The sequence below is a fragment of the Desmodus rotundus genome, chromosome X, assembly GCF_022682495.2.
Source record: "Desmodus rotundus isolate HL8 chromosome X, HLdesRot8A.1, whole genome shotgun sequence".
Lineage (NCBI taxonomy): Eukaryota > Metazoa > Chordata > Mammalia > Chiroptera > Phyllostomidae > Desmodus > Desmodus rotundus.
The window spans coordinates 44865111-44879265 of record NC_071400.1 but is presented as its reverse complement, the minus strand read 5'-3'; the positions used below and the strand labels follow the sequence as shown (position 1 = coordinate 44879265).

The 14155-nt window shown below is 35.5% G+C and overlaps 1 protein-coding gene across 2 annotated transcripts in view; it reads left to right on the top strand.

Annotated features, from left to right (window-relative positions):
* Nucleotides 1-14155, top strand: part of RBM41 (RNA binding motif protein 41) — a 219495-nt gene that overhangs the window by 99044 nt on the left and 106296 nt on the right. The window contains exon 6 of one of the 2 annotated variants that reach the window (XM_053917412.1): nucleotides 2028-2139. The exons of the other annotated variant lie outside the window; for it this stretch is intronic. The gene's annotated coding sequence lies outside the window, so the exon portion shown is untranslated. The remainder of the gene's footprint in view (nucleotides 1-2027; nucleotides 2140-14155) is intronic. 2 annotated transcript variants of the gene reach the window in all.

Sequence of the window (14155 nt, the reverse complement as noted above, 5' to 3'; positions counted from 1 at the left end):
AGAATGCCTGTGCTGTTCCATTCCCCCTCTTCTTCACCCATAGGTGTGCATCTCCTAAAGTCTAAGGGACCTCAGGAGACTTGCAACCAGAGGAGCAATGGACAGTGGCAGCTTGTCCTGGGCTAATCCCCTGAACCTGTCCCAAAGGCTCCCATTTCTCTGATCCTTCAGTGAGCTGACAGCAGCGTTGCCTTGGCTGACTTCTTTCCCATAATGTTTCTAGAGCCAAAGCAGCCATGCCTAGGCTCTCTCCTGTTGCTTTTTCTATCCTAAGCCCTTTTTCATTTCACTGTTCCCAGCCTTAATATGTACTCTCAAAATAAAAAATAAAAAATTCATGCTTATTATGATCACTGTAAAGATTTTATATTTGTCAAGTTTGTTCTTAAATTGGAAATACAAATTTTATGTATGTGTTGTCATAATATTGTAGGATATTTATGGTCTATTATTTATATTGACTTTTTAAAACTTTTTATTGAATTTATTGGGGTGAAATTGGTTAATAAAATTATATAGGTTTCAAGTGTATTATTCTATAATACATCATCTGTATATTGTATTGTGTGTTCACCACCCCCCACAAGTCAAGTCCTCTTCCATCACTATTTATCCCCCCCTTTGCCCTCTTCTACTTCCTGCTCTTTCCTTCTGGTTATTTATATCGACTCTTAAACCTAATGTTCATGCAATTGCTTCAGTGATAAATTGTTTTCTATTTTAAAGGCAATCTGTTAACCTGGGGGCAAACTGCATAGCTTTAAAAAATTGAATGGTTTTGTTAGTGTCTTGGGCTGAATATAATTTATATGTGTGCAATTTAGTCTTTACATTCAATTGATATATTGCCAATGTTCCCACAGTAACTTTATCTCTCTGGAACTGAGATTTGGTAATCAGGCCAAATTGTCAAGTGTTCTTGGGAGAACTTGTATGAATGTGCTACGTAAACTAGGTTGAGATTAAATCAGACTCATTTTCTCAGTGGCTTATTAGTGAGTTAAGACTGAGCTTATTTTTAAGAGGTTTGCAAGTTAATGTATTATAGGTACATTACATGTAGTGCGTGCAGCTAATTTGTATGGACTCTTATTTTCTTTCTGCTTTTTGATTTCAGCTTTTGTGAATCTTATGTTTGCATGTCATTCTATGCATACTGTCACTTTTTTTTCTTTGAAACTTACAGAGTTGTGGTTTTGGCCATGAGATCCTAATTATAGTTTGAAGAAATAATTGAAACATTAGGGTTTTTTTCAGTTGCCTTTATGGAGTCAGATATGTGATGTGATGGAATCCGTACTAGAATCTTCAACCATGTAGGCAACCAGTACTTTGGGACAGAAGGCAGTTTATAGTTATCAATAAATCTAATTGAATTATTTTATCTTTATAGACATTAAGGTTGAAAAACCCTCTGGTCACTTTAATTTTCACAAATATATCTGTTGATTAAGATAAGTGTGTGTGTGTATAAATAGTTTGGTTGGAAATCTTGAGATTTAGCCAGCTAATCAAATTTGTTCTGAACTTAGCAGACTTGTCTTCTTTTGATTATTCTGAATATCATTCCTCAAAACATCTTTTGTTGGTTGATGGAATGTATTATGTAAGATATTACTCTGAAAATTTATGTATTCAAACTCATTGAAGACATTTCTGCACTTACTGAATACTGCTAAACATCAAATATCACTATGGGTTTATTTTGACATCAAATAGGTGTTGTTTTTTTTTGTTTGTTTCAGAGATCCTTTGCTTTAGAACGTTACCAAGTAGGTAAATACGTGACTGTAAAAATGGCAAGGTGGTAAAAACCTTCACCTATGGAGTCTTTTTAGAATATGGTAATAATAAGGTCATGTATGCTGCATCCATAAAAATGTGCCATTAGTCATAATTGAGGTCCACTGTGAAGGTAGGGGAATTAAGGCAAATCCATTTGGCAGTATCCTTTTTGTTGGTCAATAATGATACATCAGTGGAGAAAATATTTCTTGTTAATCCCCTAATTTTACTTGCCTTTTCAGTAACAAATTAACAGAAAACATAGATGCTCAACTGAAACAAATGGCCCAGGATCTCAAAGACATTATTGAGCACCTGCATATATTTGGAAGACCTGCTGACACTATGGACCTGGTGTGTTAACTACATTGTTATGGTTCCTTTAGTTAGTCATCGTTTCCTGTCCTCTCTAGTTCTCATTATATACCTCGCAGAGGTGTCCAACCCACAGCCCACGGGCCACATGCAGCCCAGGAGGGCTATGAATGCGGCCCAACACAAAATTGTAAATTTACTTAAAACCTTTTTTTATTTTTTTTGCTCATCAGTTTGTGTTAGTGTTTGTATATTTAATGTGTGGCCCAAGACAACTATTCTTCCGTTGTGGCCCAGAGATGCCAAAAGGTTGGACACTCCTGCTAGAGATACGAAGCTCCAGGGTGCAGTTAGTGTGGGACAGGAAATATTTAATGGCAAATTAGGTTGTGAATTTTTTGTGATTATCCCCAGGAGGGTAAAAAAATGACTTTCTTCCTAAATGTTTTGAGTTTTCTCCCTGTTCTTTACATTATCTAAATGTGTCACTATATGTATTTTTCTGTTCACTGACTCATTACCTAGTTCATTCTTCTTTTTATATATTTATCTTCATATTCATATAAATGTGAGTATAGATGTTTGAATCTGTTAAGTATATCTGGGTAATTCTTAATTAATGATTACGTGAAGACTTAAAATATATTTTCCATAGAAACTTTGTTAAATATGATCAATTAGGTTTCCACCAGTTTCTACTTAAATCGTAATGTAAAAGTATTATAGCGTGAGAAAACACAGCCAAGGCTCCAATTAGAGACTTGAGAAGTTTCAGATTAATTCAGCAGTAAAACTGGATTTTTCCCTTTGTATATATTCTAATTAGAGAGCTTAATTCCTCTACCTTTCCATATTGTCTTAGCAGCTAAAGGAGTCTTCTTTTTCCCTTGCTCCTACCATGACACAAATAGTAAGAGGAATCACCCATTGCAGGAGCTCCCAGTGTACTTTCAATCAGTTGGTTATAATTAGGAGTGGAGCCAGGATTTGGGTAGTTGAATGACATATACGACGTCTGTCCAGAAGGTATCCAGCCATATAATATGAAAAATAGAGACATTTATTGAAGAAGATACAAGAAACATTGTACATAGGACAATGATGCCTCAGTCTCCTTCAAGTTGGCACCTTGGGGCTTCAGACAGTTCTCCCAATTGCCATCAGCTGCCACCTCACATTTTCCTGAATCTCATCAATGGTGTGAAATCTCTTCCCTTTTAAAGGTGATTTTAGTCTTGAAAAAACCCAGAAGTCACTGGGCACCAAATCTGGTCTGTAGGGGGACTGAGTCACCTGGGTGATTTGACATTTTGCCAAAAACTCTCCATGAGACGTGATGCTTGAGTAGGTGTGTTATGATGACGCTGCCAATCACCAGGTGCCCATAGCTGTGGCCTTCTGAATCATCCTAATAGTTTCCACGGAGGAATGTTCAAGCTTAATGCAAAATTTGATTCAGATTCGTTGCTCTACTTGCTCAGTCATTTTGAAGGCAACAGCCACACAGTACACATGCTCGCTCAACGACATCTACCGCCCCCACTGACTAGTACAGTGAAGTCATTGTTCATGCGTGAGCATTCCAGCCCATTCTCCTTGGCTGCCAGGTTACATATATGCCAAGCAAACTGTTCTTTTATATTAACAATGACTGGACTTTTTCGGGACAGACCTCGTATATGTATATAATTGGTAATTACTCTTTAGTAACCTCTGCCCAATTATATACAGACAGTCTTTATCTACATACATACTACTAACTTTTTTAATTATAAAGAGACAGTGTGGTGTATTAAGAAAGTACAAGATGTGCATTTAAGTCACTTAATCTCTCTGAGTGTTAGGTCCTTCTTTTGCAAAATGCCAAGGGTGGACAAAATGATCTTGAAGTCCCCTCCAGCTAAAAAATTATACTATTCTCTACTTTAGGTGAATATAAAGTTGAACAAAGGCAAATACAAATTAGTTTGGTATTATCCATGCTACCATTTCCGTGTGTCCATACAGATGATCAAGAACTGACATAATATAGCTTTTCACTTAATGAGATGTTAGATCACTATTGTGATTCCAAAATTGAAAATTATTTTGCTGTAACAGAATTTTCATGCACAGATAAGTATATGCACATTTAGACATGAAACAGAGCTGATATCTAGTTTTTGTGTTGAATTAAAATGTGGTCGGGCAGAGTAACTAAAAGGAAACTGTAATCCTAACCTTACCCATTTTCTCTGTTTAGCTTTGGATTGTTTTATTTTATGTTAGTAGTGGGGAGTAAGTAGTTTCAGGCTTTTGTTTGTGTTTTTCCTTGCCAGGGAGATTGTCAAGGAAATGAGAGAATGAAAGGATAATTGCTGCTTGATAGCAGGATAAAATAAGTGAGAGATCAGCAATAATTCTTCTATTTTCTCAGATAGCATAAATCATTACACAGTAAGCAGATAATGCATTTTCTGAAAAATAATATTATATAGATAATTTATTCTAAACAGATCAACAAAGCTTCATTGCTACGGGCCATATAACAGGGTAGAAAACTAGCAACTCTGTTTAACAATACTCAAAATGATGAGAGTTACTTCTTTATTTTGACCTTTTTTAGGGGGAGATGGGAGAGCCCATCTAATAGTTAAAATTTTTATTAAGCAAGTCCATAATACGGTGTATAATACTGAGTCACATTTCCTTACAAAAACTCATTTTTCCTACTACAAATTATGTTTCTATTTGTTATTTTAGAATATACTAAATTTCCTGTTATCACTACATACACTGTTCTAAGTGTGGAAACATTTTCATTTCCTATTTTCAATAACACCCTGGACTTTGGTAGAAAATTCATCAAGTGTTCTAAATTTTTTTCAATGTTTAGTATTATTTATCACATAGTTAATACATATATTTGTTCAATGTGTTTTTATCTTAATTTTTTAAAGATTTTATTTATTTATTTTTTGAGACAGGGGATAGGAAGGAGAAAGAGAGGGAGAGAAACATCAGTGTGTGGTTGCCTCTTGTGTGCCCTCTACTGGGGACCGGACCTGCAACCTAGGCATGTGCCCTGACTGGGAATCGAACCAGTGACCCTTTGCTTCACAGGCCCACACTCAATCCACTGAGCTACACCAGCCAGGGCAATTCAATGTGCTAAGCTTACAAAATATGGAAATCTGTAAAGAAAATTAAATCACCTATGTTACTAGTACTCTGCTAATATATTGGTTTATTTCCTTCAAGTCTTTCAGTGATTCTGGAAAACATGGATTTAATAAATCTATAATATTTTATCAGAGATGACCTCACCAAAATATATTTAGTCGTTTTTTATTGATGGGGGTATTGTTTCCAATTTTTTGCCATGTAATGACTAGTTTTGTTTAGATTTGATTACTTCTTCTGGATAGGTTCTAAGAAGTAGAATATACTGGGTTAAAGAGTATGAATACTTTAAGACTTTTGGTATATATTGCAAAATTTTACATTTTGAAGGGTTGGGTAAATGTATATCATTATTGGCTGTATATTAATGTACCTATTTTCACCACATACTTGACAACTGAGTATTACCAATTATTATTTGTCTCATTATATATATATTTTTATTTATTATTTATTGTTGTTCAAGTAGAATCGTCTCCATCTTTACCCCACCATGCCCCCCCACCCTACCCATCCCCACTTCCCACCCTCGAAACTACCCCATTTGGCTTTGTCCATGTGTCCTTTATATATCTTTCTTGATGGCCCTTCCCCTATTTTGCCCCATTATCTCTTTCCCTCCTCCCCTCTAGTTACTGTCATTTTGTTCATTTCAATTTCTCTGGTTGTATTTTGCTTGCTTGTTTGTTTTGATGATTAGATTCCACTTATAGGTGAGATCATATGGTATTAGCCTTTCACTGCCTGGCTTACTTCATTTAGCATAATGCTCTTCAGTTACATCCATGCTGTCACAAAGGGCAGGAGCTCCTTTCTTTCTGCTGCATGGAATTCTACTGTGTAAATGTACCACAGTTTTTTTGATCCACTCATTTACTGATGGGCACTTAGGTTGCTTCCAGCACTTGGCTATTGTAAATTGTGCTGATACGAACATTGGGGTGCATAGGTTTTTCTGAATTGGTGTTTCAGGATTTTTAGGGTATAGTCCCAGTAGTGGAATTGCCAGGTCAAAAGGCAGTTCCATTTTTAGGTTTTCTGAGGAAATTCCATACTGTTTTCCACAGTGGCTGCACCAGTCTGCATTCCCACCAACAGTGCACTAGGGTTCCCTTTTCTCCACAACCTCACCACACTTGTTGTTTGTTGATTTGTTTATGTTGGCCACTCTGACCAGTGTGAAGTGGTATCACACTGCGGTTTTAATTTGCATCTCTCTGATGGCTAGTGATGCTGAGCATCTTTTCATATGTCTCTGGGCCCTCTGTATGTTCTCCTTGGAGAAGTGTCTGTTCAGGTTCTTTGCCCATTTTTTAATTGGATTGTTTGTCTCCCTGGTGTGGGGTTGTGTGAGTTCTTTATATATTTTGGAGATAAAACCCTTGTCTGAGGTGTCATCCCATATACCAAAAGGTTGTGGTTTCGATCCCCAGTCAGGGTGAGTATGGGAAGCAACTGAGCAGTGTTTCTCTCTCTCTCTCTGTCTCTTTCTCTCTCTGTCTCCCCTCCCCTCTTCCTCTCATTCTAAGTCAATAATAAAATATCCTTGGGTGGGGGTTAAAAAATTAAAAAATAGAAATGGTACCTTTACAACCGAGCTATCTGGCAAGTAACACTTTAATCAAGTGATGAGATTTAATATCTGCGACAGTGGATAACTTGACATTATGTTCCTCTTGATAAGAAGTACACAATACCACACATGTAGTATTCTTATCAAAAATATTTAACTGAATCAAATAACAAGAAAATCAGTTTATGTTTGAGACATTGTAAAAGATAATTGGCTTGGACTCTTTAAAAGACAGTAATGGGGAAAAATTCAAAACCAAAAAGTTTAGGGGATTGTTTTAGATAGAAAGCTACATAATTTCAAGCCTACCATGTTAACTTTGATAGATACTGGATCAAAATCAAGGAAACATTATTTAGAACAATTGGGTAAACTGAATATGGACTACATATTAAATGATATTAAGGATTTTTAAAATTTTTCTTATGTGCATTATTGTGGTTATATAGGAAAATGTCTTTATTCCCAGAAGTTGTATTCTATCAATATATTATTTAGAACAGTGTCATGTCTGTGGTTTTCTTTCAAGTGGTTCAACTAAAATCATTGTGAGTAGAAAGAGATTGAGCAATTTGTGGCAAAATGATAATAGTGGATTAATCTAGATAAAGGGAATACAAGTTTGTCATTTTTAAAATTTTTATTTATTTTATTTTTTAGAGAGGGGAAGGGAGAGAGAACGAGAGGGAGAGAAACACCAGTGTGCGGTCGCCTCCAGCACACCCCCAACTGGGGACCCGGCCCGCAACCCAGGCTTGTGCCCTGACTGGGAACTGAACCAGCAACCCTCTGGTTTGCGGGCCAGCACTCAACCACTGAGCCACACCAGCCAGGGCAAGTTTGTGATTTTTATTTTTATCTCAGATTTTTATAGATTTAAAATAGAAGTTGAGGGGAAATCATGTTTATAAACTTTGGCCTAAATATACAATTTAATGAGACCTCAGTAATTGAGACAACTGGGTTAGTTAGCCATTAAGGTTACTATTTTTAAAGATGTAGCATGAAAATAATACAAATTTCCTTATTTAGCATTCTAGATCCTTCATTATCTGCATTAATAAAGATCAGCAACCACAAACTTTAGCTTCTTTCGCTTCATATCTGTATCATCATCCATCTTGAGTTTCTTCTCTCCTGTGTCAGAATAAGAAATGTCCTATCCTTTTCGAAACTGTGTTTTGAATCATCAGAAGGATGTTAAATTCTGTATTGCTATAGTGTTGATTACTTAATTGGGAGAGGTTTCTAAGTCAGATAAGAGTGGGTTCAAGTCAAGACATTAACTCTTATTAGTTTTGTGATCTTAACTGTTACTTATCTGTCTGAGTCTGTATACTCATTTTTAAAATGTGGGATAATATTTTCCTTGTACAGTTTTTGTAAAGATTAAAACAAGCAATGTTGAACTTTCCTTGAGACGTGCCTGGCCCATGGTTGATGGCCAGTAAATGATAGTGGCACAAATGGTTATTAGTGTGTACTGTGTGCGTGTGTGTAAATCTGGAGAGAAACAGAGAGACAGAGAGAGAGAGAGAGAGAGAGTGAGAGAGAGAGTGGGGGGGATCATTTGGTTCAAAGGTAGCTGTTAAATTGGGTCTAGAGAAGGTAGATTATCATTGAAAGCCACTTACTTGGAGGAATTGTAAAAACAGCTGAGATATGGGAGAATGTCAGTGGCTGGAAACACTGAGGAATGATTCAGTTGTCTTAGTGTCACATATTTTCCTACAATGTGATGGAGTTGGGTGATATCAAAATGTAATTAGGGCTGTAAATAAAGATTATAGTGATTTTCCCCCGTCTGGATTCCCTTTGTCATAAATGAAATCTCAAGGCTTTCAAGGAATGTTTTCTTATTAATAAAATTAAGATTGTTAGCTCTGCAAAGGACTTGACTTTATATAAATTAAAAGAACTGTGCCCCAGAGAGGTTAAATGACTTCCTTAAGAACACACAACCAATTAGTGGCAGAGCTAGGACCAGAATGCAAATTTCCTAATTACCAGAACAGTATTCTTTCTATCATGTTCTTAAAAGAATTCTAATGTAGGCATCACTGCATGTGAAAACAAATTTTAATCATGTACCTAACAGGAAAGGATGAGAATACGATGATGGTAGTACAAGTACATTAGGTAGGATATAAGTTCCAGGTGTCTGGGTAAATTTCTCAGGCAACACAGTGTAAAAAGTGGAAGACAATGGTGAATAATTATTACTGTGAGTTACTTTTCTACTAAAAATTCAGTTGAGCTGCAGAGACAGTGAGATCTTCTATAGGTTCTCGACTGAGGCAAGGAGGCCATGATGAAAAATGGGAAATGGCTTGGTAATTCTTGATACCGTGGGCTCCTTTTTGCTGTTCCCACACAGGGAACCTTTCCTTTTCATATCAGGAAATGACATGAGCAAGTAGTGGAGAGTGGCAGGGTTTAATTATGCTGGCTAAGAATATTTTCTTTTTGGTTGTTGGTGGCTTATTTTGCTTTCTAATAGTTAATGGGATCAAGTCTGCTAAATGGTCTGCAGACTGAGAAATTTTAAAGTTAAAATTCTGAATGAGTCCATTTATTCACATACAAGTAAGAGTTATAAAAAAACTAATGCATGTGTTACTTTAACAATAGAAATAGTGTATTGTTTTTACTAAAGAGAAATCTCTAACTTTTTTTAAAAAATGATTTTACAGTTGAAATCCATATTTTAAAATATTTCTGGAGAATGTTTTTATGATTTAATATCTTTGATATTCATACATTTTTTCTACTATAACACATAGCAACTGTTATGCTGATAGGATCGTGCATTTAAGTTTAAAAAATTAACTTTTTAAAAGTCACTTGGAAATCATGCATTATACTTTAAATGTTAAAATATTACACTGTCCAATCAACTTGTCAATATCCGTAAGTAAGATAAAGAGAACCAGGCCCCTTTCTTCCTCTACCCTACATAGAACTGTCTGTGATGGGACTGAACTAGAAAGGGGTTGGAGATTAGTATTAAATTAGGGAGTATCTGAACATGTGCCTTTATTGGCCAGTTTTCAAATTTGATATTTATCCATTGTTTAACATTTTTTATGCCTCTTTTCCTCCTGATTAGTGTGGATAGTTGAGATTTAATAGTAGCTGGTCCAATACCAGTTCCCTCTCTTGTCTTTCTCTTTGTAAAAATTTATAGCATTATTTTGAGGTTGGTTGATGGCAATGCTGCAGTCACACATCTGTGTTCTTAGTAGTCAGTCACTGAAACTGCAGTAACTCCAGTTCTTCTGGGACCACTTATGACAGAGTTGGCAATTGATCTCAGCCAGTTTGTTACTCATTTTAAATAGATGGAGCTATGCCCTGACCAGTGTGGCTCAGTGGGTTGGGCCTCATCCCACAAAGTAAAAGGTTGAGGGTTTGATTTCCGGTCAGGGCACATACCTAAGTTGCGGGTTCAGTCCCTGGTTAGGGCACGTACAAGAGGCAACCAACTGATATTTCTCTCTCACATTGATGTTTTTCTCCCTCTCTTTCTTCCTCCCTTCCCTTCTCTCTAAAAATAAAACAAAAAAATAGTAAATATATGGAGCTACTTCTTTTAGAGGGGGAGGTAGGGATGAAGGAGAAGCATTTTTTTGTTTGTTCACATACCAAAGCATTGTGTCCATTGATATTTATCAAACATCACAATAAAGGGATGGGCAGTGGAAAATCTTACACTTGCCATTATTGAAAGTTCCTTGCATTTTGCTTCTTTCATGAAGTGTCCGAAAGCTTCACAACTTTGGGACACTTTGCATGATCATTGCAGTCTTGAATGGGTTAGAACCTCATATTTATTTAATAGCTGCTGATAACATTTTGACTGCTATTCAGAGCACAAAAGAATTCTTAGAGTAACTAAAATGCCATAAGAAATTTTGTGATATTTCCAAAATATAGTCCCATTAATACTGGTCTATGAACACATTATTATTATTATTATTATTAAAGATTTTATTTATTTTTAGAGAGAGAGGAAGGGAGAGAGAAAGAGAGAGAGAGAAACATCAATGTGTGGTTGACTCTTGCATGCCCCCTACTGGGGACCTGGCCTGCAACCCAGGCATGTGCCCTAACTGGAATTCAAACTGGCGACCCTTTAGTTCATAGGCCCGTGCTCAATTAACAGAGCCACACCAGCCAGGGATGAACACCGTGTTGTTATTATTTTGATGTAAAACATTCTTACTCATCCAGTGTAATATAACTAGCTCTTAGTTAAAATGCTTCCAGGATCATTTTAGAGAAGCAGAGCGGGTTTTTGTGATATGTCATAATTATACTTCATTTTTACCCAATGTCAATATTTGTTGTTTGAGGAATTATTTTAAATTTGATATTTCAGGATTGGATATTTTTTACTTTTTTTCTTCTTTCCATCACCATTTATCCCCCCAATACAAACTTCCACCTACAGCCACCCTGGGTATTTTAAAAAATTTTTAATTCTATATATAACATTATATTAGTTACAATACAACGATTTAATATTTGTATACATTGCAAAATGACCAACACTAGCAGTCTAGTTAACATCTGTCACCTTATATAGCTAGAATTTTTTCTTATGGTGAAAACTTTTAAGATCTGTTCTCTTAGCAATTTTCAAATACATATTACAGTATTATTAGCTATAGTCCCCATGTTTTGGTCCAGATAAGAAATGCTTTTTTAATATATATATAAAATAATATAATATAATAATATACTACTATTATATATTATTACATAGTATAATACTATTATATGTTATATATAATATAATATAATATAATGATATTATATAATATAACACTACATATCATATACAATTATATATTATATATTATATTATGCATAATTATATATTATACATAATTATATATAATATGTTATATACTAATATAATATATAATTGTATGTAATATTGTATTATATAGTGTATTATATATACTATATATAATATAATATGTATATTTTAAGATTCTATTTATTTTCAGACAGGGGAAGAGAGGGAGAATAAGAAGGAGAGAAACATCGATGTGAGAAACATTGATCAGTTGCCTCTTGCATGCCCCCCAGTTGGGGATCTGGCCCACAACCCAGGCACATGCCCTGACTGGGAATTGAACCGGCGGCCTTTTGGTTTGTGGAATGACGTGCAATCCACTGAGCCACACCAGTCAGTGCTACAAATATTTTTATTAGTTACTTTTAGCCCTCTCGTAAGTGAAGAATATAAAAGCTGAGATGTCAAAAGTTGCCTTTAAATTCCAATTAAAGTGTTTTGTTCATCTTCCATCTTTTAGAATAGAATCTGATTTATTGATTGAGGTGGTTTCTTTTACCTCCATTTTGAAAAAAAAATTTGGGGGACCCCCGGCTGGTGTGGCTCAGTAGATTGAATGCTGGCCTACGAACCAAAGGGTTGCTGGTTCGATTCCCAGTCAGGGCACATGCCTGGGTTGCAGTCCAAGTCCCCAGTAGGGGATACACAAGAGGCAACCACACACTGATGTTTCTCTCCTCTTTCACCCTCCCCTCCTCTCTCTCTAAAAATAAATAAATTCTTAAAAGAGCATTTTAAGAAAGTACATTGTTTATTTGACAGTGAATTTAATATAATTTAATAATGTTTATATGCATAACTTAAAAAGAATTACACTAGAAAGCTATGTTTGGCTTTAATGACTAGTTATTTTCATAACTTTCTGTGACAGTCTTTTAATCTTTACCTGAAATAATTGCAATAGGCTAAAGCAGGGGTGTCAAACTCATTTTCACCAGGGTCCACATCAGCCTCACAGTTGCCTTCAAAGGGCCAAATGTAATTTTAGGACCATATAGATGTAACTACTCCTTAACAGTTAAGTGAGAACTTGACGCTGCCCACCCCCCCCCCCCCCCGCCCCGGGTAGAAACAAGGTGCCGGGCCAGATAAAACAAGTTCCGGCCTTATGTTTGCCACCTGTGGGCTAAGGTGAAGACAACATCTGTCCCCTAAGCAGAATGGGGCTGGCTGGAAGCAGTTTTACCAGAGTCTTTTTTTTTTAAGGGAGAAGAGTAATTTTTAAGAAATATAGGGCAGGGCAAAAGTAGTTTTATACTTTTTCATATAGAAAAATAATACAATAGTTAACAAATAATAATACAAGAATAAACTCTGTGTTGTGCATACTCACAACTGTAAACATACATTTGCCTCAACCTGTATTTTAAATACACAGATGTGCCATCTGAATGCATAGCAGTTTAACTGAAGCTATAGAGCTATGCAAACATCACATAATTCAGTTTTAGAACATTTCCATTACTCCAGAAAGTTCTCTCTTGCCTGTTTGTGGTTAATTGTCATTCCTACTAGTAACCCCAGGCAACCATTAGTCTACTTTCTGTCATTACAGATTTGCCTTTTCTGGAAAGATTATATGAATGGCATAATATGATATGTGGCCTTTTGTGTCTGGCTTAATGTTTTCAAGGTCCATTTCTGTTGTAACATGTTTCAGTTCTTCATACCTTTTTAGTGCAATTCCAGTGTATGGACTAGACTACATTTTTTCATCCGTTCATCAGTTGATTGACATGTGTTTTATTTTACACATACAGTTTTAACTCTTACATTTAGATTAATAACCTGCCCTGAGTTATTTGTGCATAGTTAGAGGTAGGAGTTCAATCTCATTTGCATGTAGATACACAGTTTTCCCCACACTATTTGTTGAAAAAGATTGTGCTTTCTTCCCTTGAATTGCCTTGGCATCTTTGTCAGAAATAAACTGACCATAAATATAAGTTTTTATTTCTGGATTTTCTTTCTGTTCTATTGATCTCTGTGGCCATCTTATGTCAACACTACATTGTCTCGATTACTGTACCTTTAATAGGAGATTTTGAAATTGGGTAGTGCAATCCCTGCAATTTATTCTTGTTTTTCAAGATTGTTTTGGCTATTCTGGGTCCTTTGCCTCTGTAAATTTTAAAGCTTGTCTCCTACAAAAATAGCCTGCTGGAATTTTCATAGATATTATACTGAATTTGTAGATCAATTTGTTGGAGAACTGCCATCTTTTTTTTTTTTTGAAAGTACGAATAAAATGGATTTCTTTTGTAGATCAAATTGTTATCAAGAAAATCTAAAAGCAAAATAAAAATCTATTACAACTAATAGAAGGTTTTAGTAATTTTTTAAATTTTTATTGTTACTCAATTACAGAGAACTGCCATCTTAACACTGTTGAGTCTTTCAATCCATGAACATGGAGTATCTATTTATTTAGTTCTTGTTTAGCTTCTCTTAGCAAT